Here is a 6,115-nt window from a genome sequence, read left to right as displayed (position 1 = left end):
ACAAAGCATTAACTGAATACTTCCTAAATGCCAGGAAATATTATAAGGCATTGGTTTCTAACCCAGGTTTAAGTATAATCTAGTCTTTCTCATGTACATATTCTGATTAAATTGGCTTATGAAGTCCAAGATCTTGTGGTACTTTAAATAGCCATGGGAAAATACACTGTTAACTGTTTCAGAGACCCACTAGTCTACACAATTGAAATGATCTTTAATAACATTATCTCCTCTAACAGACCTAGTAGAGAAGCAAGTGGTATCTACTTTAGCCATTAGGACATTGCCCATGTGTTTACATCACTAATATTTTCTGTATTTGAAACCTTTCATGTTTTAAGCATGTGCTTTGACCAAAGAGTGAACCTGAAATTTCCTCTGTAGCTGAAATTATATTATTGATATCTACGCACCAGGCCAGACTCACATGCAAACCACTTTACTCTCTAAGGAGTAGTGACTTAAATTAGGGCTATTGATCACTCTGGTTGCACTTCAGAAAATCAATGGCATTGCTTAACATAGGAAAAGCATATTTTACACCACATATTTTATTGAGATTATGTAGAGATGTTCCCCGCAAATTAGTTTTGCAGCATAAAATTCCAACTATATTTATTGACATTTTTTACATCACTGGACATCTTAACAGTTGTGGACAGAGATGTTCTGTGATAATGTGGATTTAACTAAGATACATTTACAAAAATTTGAAATATACAAAGAGAAATAATGGATACATATTCTAATACATTTTAAAAATCTAAGTTTTAAAGGAAGACTTAAATCTCAAACAAAAAAAAATTGGAGAATATTCTTTTTAAGTCAAGGAAAAAGAAGAAAGCAAAAGAAGACAGTGGAACCTGAAAGTATTTTTCTGGGTAGGAATTGTTAATTTTCATTTAGAGACTAGGACTTCACACTGTCAGATATATTCTAAGAAAAATGAACATGCTCTATGTTATTGCAATAAAAAGAGGTATGTTTAAGTGCTTCAAGTTTTTATTTGATTTGATTGACAGTTTTTCTAAAGTGAAGCTTCTGCAAAATATCCATTGTGTCTTAAAAGTGTTTGCTTTATTTTACTGTTTCTACAGGCCAGCTGTTTACAGTATTTCTGGCCTCACATCATCTAGGTTACTGTATACAATATGGCTCTCATAGGAGGTAACATGTGATTCAAGAAAAAAACACTATTTGCCACCACTGAGTAATTATTAATGAAGTCACAATAAGCTTGAGAAAATAATCAATATTAGAACTCACTTGACTCAAATTGTGAAGAGGATATATATGCATGCTCTTACTATTGTTAACAACATTTTTGGTTTCCCCCAAAAGATGTTCAAGAAATAAAAACATGCAAAACTCAACATGTGTACCAGAACTCTATTTCATTCAACTCTCGGAGGATCCAGATGTACAGACTGTCCTCTTTGGCCTATTTTTGTTCATGTATATCTTGGCCCTGATTGGAAACCTGCTCATCATCCTGACAGTAAGCTCTGACTCCCCATCTCCACACACCCATGTACTTCTTCCTCTCCAACCTGTCCATAGTTGATATGTGTTTTCATCTCCACCACGGTTCCAAGGGTGATTGTGGACCTCCAAACTCACCGCCAAATCATCTCCTATGTGGGCTGCCTGACCCAGATGTCACTGTTTATAGTGTTTGGATGTATGGATAACATGCTTCTGGCTGTGATGGCATATGACCGGTTTGTGGCCATCTGCCACCCCCTGCATTACCAGGTCATTATGAATCCCAGTCGCTGTGGGTGTCTTACTTCTAGGGTCTTTTCTCTTTAGCCTTGCAGAATTACAGTCGCACTATGTGGCAATATTAAATTTTTCCAACTGTGAGGATTTTACTGAAATTTCCAACTTCTTCTGTGACCCTTCTGAAGTTCTTAAACTTGCCAATTTTGACCTTGTCACCAATACCATAGTCCAATTCAGTATAGGCAGTGTCTTTGGGTTAATTCCTATTTCAGGAATAGTTTTCTCTTACTTTAAAATAGTTTCCTCCATCATAAGGTCACCATCATCCAGTGGGAAGCACAAAACCTTCTCCACCTGTGGGTCTCATTTGTCTATTGTTTGTCTGTTTTATGGAACAGGACTAGGAGTGTACTTTAGCTCCTCCTGGTCACACACTCCCAGAAGTAATGCGGTGGCCTCAGTGATGTACACTGTGGTCACACCTATGTTGAATCCCTTCATCTACAGCCTGAGGAACAAGGACATTAAAACTGCCTTAAGGAAGATTCTTAGCAGAGCATTCTAATCACTGACATTCTTTATAAATTTACACACACACACACACACACACACACACACACACACACACCACACTACACAATCTGTACATGTAAATCCCAGGTAATGACGTAGACATTATTAATGATACTTCACAATATTGCATGAAAAAGTGGTGGTCACTAAATATATGGTGGATGGGTAGTTTTAGAAATACACAAAATTTGAAGTTGGAGAGATTAAACATTTCTAGGGATGAATGGTGCACATTGTTGACCAATCCCTTACAGTATAAATGTGAGCAACACCTAAAAGCTGCATAAAAGCCAATTTAAAGTGGCTGGTCTGCTGAGATTGTGTTTTAGAAATGACAGATAACCAGTCTCGTCAACCAGGCTGCCTTGAACAGCCCAAGAACGAGGAAGATGTAAATAGACATGATAATGTGGAAAGGGATAGCTCATTATGCCTTATCCTTAGACATCCTAGACATGCAGGTTTCACTGGTCTTTTCTCTCCCAATGATCCTGAGGATAGCTTGAGACAACGATCAATGGTGGATATTAGATTTGAGGACCCGCTACCTGCCCCTCTACCTCTCAGAAATCAGGCCCACACTTCTCTGTAGTCCTGTCTTCCCATAAGACAACCCTGCTTGGAGTAACTCAGGCTTTTTTTTGGGAGTTGTGGAGTCGGTGAATGGATGGAGGAGAGCAATCCAGTTTCTCCTCCTATAATGGCAAGATAAATTCATGATCCTACTTAGTGCCTGACTCTTTTTCCCTGGCATGCTGGTTAGTTTTTCCCAAATGGAGTCAATGGGAAGAAGGAACATCCACTGAGGAAGAGCTTCCATTAGGATTGTCTGTATGCATGTCCGTGTGTCATTCCCTTGAGTGATGATTGGTGTGGGAGGGTCCAGCCCATTTTGGACAGTGTTACCCTTGGGCAGGATGTTCTTGAAAGTATAAGAAAGGTACTTGAAAAAGAGCTAGAAACAAGCTAGTAAGTAGCTTTCTTCCATGGCCTCCACTTTTGTGTGAGTTCCACCACCAGGTTCCCTCAATGATGGACTGTGATTGGGATGTATACATCAAATAAACTGTTTCCTACCCAAGTTGCTTTTGGTCATGGCATTTATGACAGCAGTAGAAAATACTAGGACACATGTGGACTGTGTCTGACCAATCAAATGATGAGGGATTTCCTACCCCAGACAAACTATACAAGTAATAAACATTTGTTCTCTACGATACTTCTGAGGGCTATTGAGGTGCCTATCTTTCCCTTTCAGAACCCACATGATGCTGTACTTGGCCGATAAATCTCTTCTTCTCTCACTTCAAGCATCTGTCCTAACAAAGTCATGGCTGTCTCATCCTTCATGGCCCCACCATACAGCTTCTTGTGTGAGGTCCTTTGAATGCACTCCCACTTCAAGGTCTGATCATGTCCTCTTCCCACTATGATCACAAAACTACCTCCTAGTGGGCAATCTTGTGTCAGCTCCTTTCTGGAACCTGTGCCCTGACATTCTGGTCTCTGATTTATAACAGTGAAGGACTGGGATGATATCATTTTCCAATCCATGCAATGGGATTTGTGGCTGTGTGGAATTGTTTCCAGCTGATTTCCTGTGAAGGAGTTTGCCTCCCTCCAGTATAAGACAGTGTGAGAGCCTAACCTGGGGATGCATTGAATGTTTTTATTGGGGTCCACAGCTGTTAACTCTGACTGACATTGTTGGTAATGTATGATTACTCTATTTAGAGAGACAGGCTTGGATGAAGAAATGTACTTAAAGTGGAAAATTTATAAAAATAAAATAAAATGGTGAATTAAACAGATGATTCAATGGCATTTGCTCTTAATGAATTGGTCGTGGGCTTAGTACATGAATTTCGTGATCAATGGAGATCAGAAATGCTATCAGAGGAAATGTCCACTCTGAAAATTATATGTACACTTGAATGTAATACTATATAATAAACAGTATATCTTTTCATTCACACCTATATTTTGAATAACATTTGTGAAGGCTTCTTTTGGATAACCATGAGGGTTGGGGATATAGCTCAGTGGTAGAGCACTTGCCTAGCAAGCACAAGGCCCTGGGTTCAATCCTCAGCTCAAAAAAAAAAAAAAAAAAGAAAAGATAACCATGGTCAGAGAAATAAAACAGGATTTTAATCTTTTCTTCCTCCTTTCCCTCATCATTTTCATCTCCAACAAGAGCTTGTTAACTGATTTGGAAATACAATCTTTACACATTTTTTCTTTTTCTTTTTGTGTTTTTGAAATAGGATTTCTCTGTGTAACAGCTCTGGCTGTCCCAGAACTCACTTTGTAGATGCGGCTGGCCTTGAACTCACAGAGATCTGCTGCCTCTGCCTCCTGAATGCTGGTATTAAAGGCATGCACTACTGGCCTGACCAAAACTTTTTACTTTGAAAAAACTTTCATTAGTTTCAGGACCTTAAATAGTCAAATCCTGTGTACCTTTTTGAGACTTAGTGTTTCTAAATATGGACACTTAGATAAAAATGGTGAAATAGAACTCAGAATTGTCTAAAATGTTTTTTGACTAGTTCACAAAGACACTTATAAACATATGAAGGATTTTTGGACAGAAATATTCATTCCTATCCAAATCCTGTATGGACAGATAAAAATTGTGCTAGTGTTCATGGAGCAGAAAATGAAATGCAGATGTAGGAGAATGTGGATATTGACACTGCCAAGAGCTGGATTCAGATTCTCTTGCCAAACTGATCAATTCTGGGAAACTGGCTTAACTTCTTCAAATTCCATGATTCTCCCTGAAATTGAGACTAGCAATTCATATGTCACAAGTGTGATCTGAAAGTTATGGTATTAATTCAATGTTTATATTTGTTTATACATTAAACATGAAAATAAGTTTAGTGAAATAGACTTTACATTTATCAGTGCCCTATCTGTGTCCCCCTCCCTCTCCGACTTACTAAATACCTCTGATGGATGAAGGGTGGCTCTCCTAGTACCATGGTTCTGTCATACCGACACTGTCTTCTGACACTCGCATTCCAAGGGAATTTGGTATATCTCTTCTCCTGTGTGATTCAACAGGTAGATCTGTAGTAGCTGGAATTTTTTTTTAACCCAAACTAAAATGTCCTGTAAATATCTACCTTCTCCTAGGATCAGGTAGGATGCAGTGACAGACACTTGTTTTCTTTGTAGTAGTTGTAATGAGAAGATCTGAGAATCTCCCACACAGAAAAACCCTTTACTTGAAATTTTATGGAGGCAGAATGAAAACAGCAAGGAAAACTTGTAGCTAGTCTTTCCTTTGTGGGACTTCCAGCACCCCAGTCATGACACTGAGACTCTTATTGATTATGAAAGTTTAAAAAATTATGAAAACTTGGCCTTCAGCTACAGCTTGTTCTCAACTAGCTCTTATGACTTAAATTAACCTGTTTCTGTTAATCTACATTCTACCATGTGGCAATTTGCTTCTCTTCCAATCTGTATGTCTGACCCTCTCTGTGTCTCACTGGTGTCTCTTGCACATCTAGATTCTAACCCTCTAGGTTCTTCTGTCTGCCAGGAAGTCCCACCCAACCCTTCCTGCCTAGCTATTGGCCATTTAGCTCTTTATCAAACCAATGAGGTGACTCAGGCAGGTGAGGCAAAACAGACACATCTTCAGGCAATATAAACAAATACCCCACAACAAGGACATAGGACTGAGGGAATCTGACTAAGCTTGAAGTCAAATTTACAATACAAATTTACCTGGGAGACTGATATTTTGGTAGACTTATCTGCGAGGTGGAATTGATGAAAGGTAGAGAAACTTTGGAAAAGT

The 6,115-nt window shown here is 38.7% G+C and overlaps 1 pseudogene; it reads left to right on the top strand.

Annotated features, from left to right (window-relative positions):
* The first annotated feature begins 1,360 nt into the window (after positions 1-1,360).
* Positions 1,361-2,290, top strand: LOC118576432 (annotated as a pseudogene).
* The last annotated feature ends 3,825 nt before the right edge of the window (positions 2,291-6,115 follow it).

The sequence above is a fragment of the Onychomys torridus genome, unplaced genomic scaffold (genome assembly GCF_903995425.1).
Source record: "Onychomys torridus unplaced genomic scaffold, mOncTor1.1, whole genome shotgun sequence".
NCBI lineage: Eukaryota > Metazoa > Chordata > Mammalia > Rodentia > Cricetidae > Onychomys > Onychomys torridus.
This window is presented reverse-complemented; position numbering and strand designations above follow the sequence as displayed.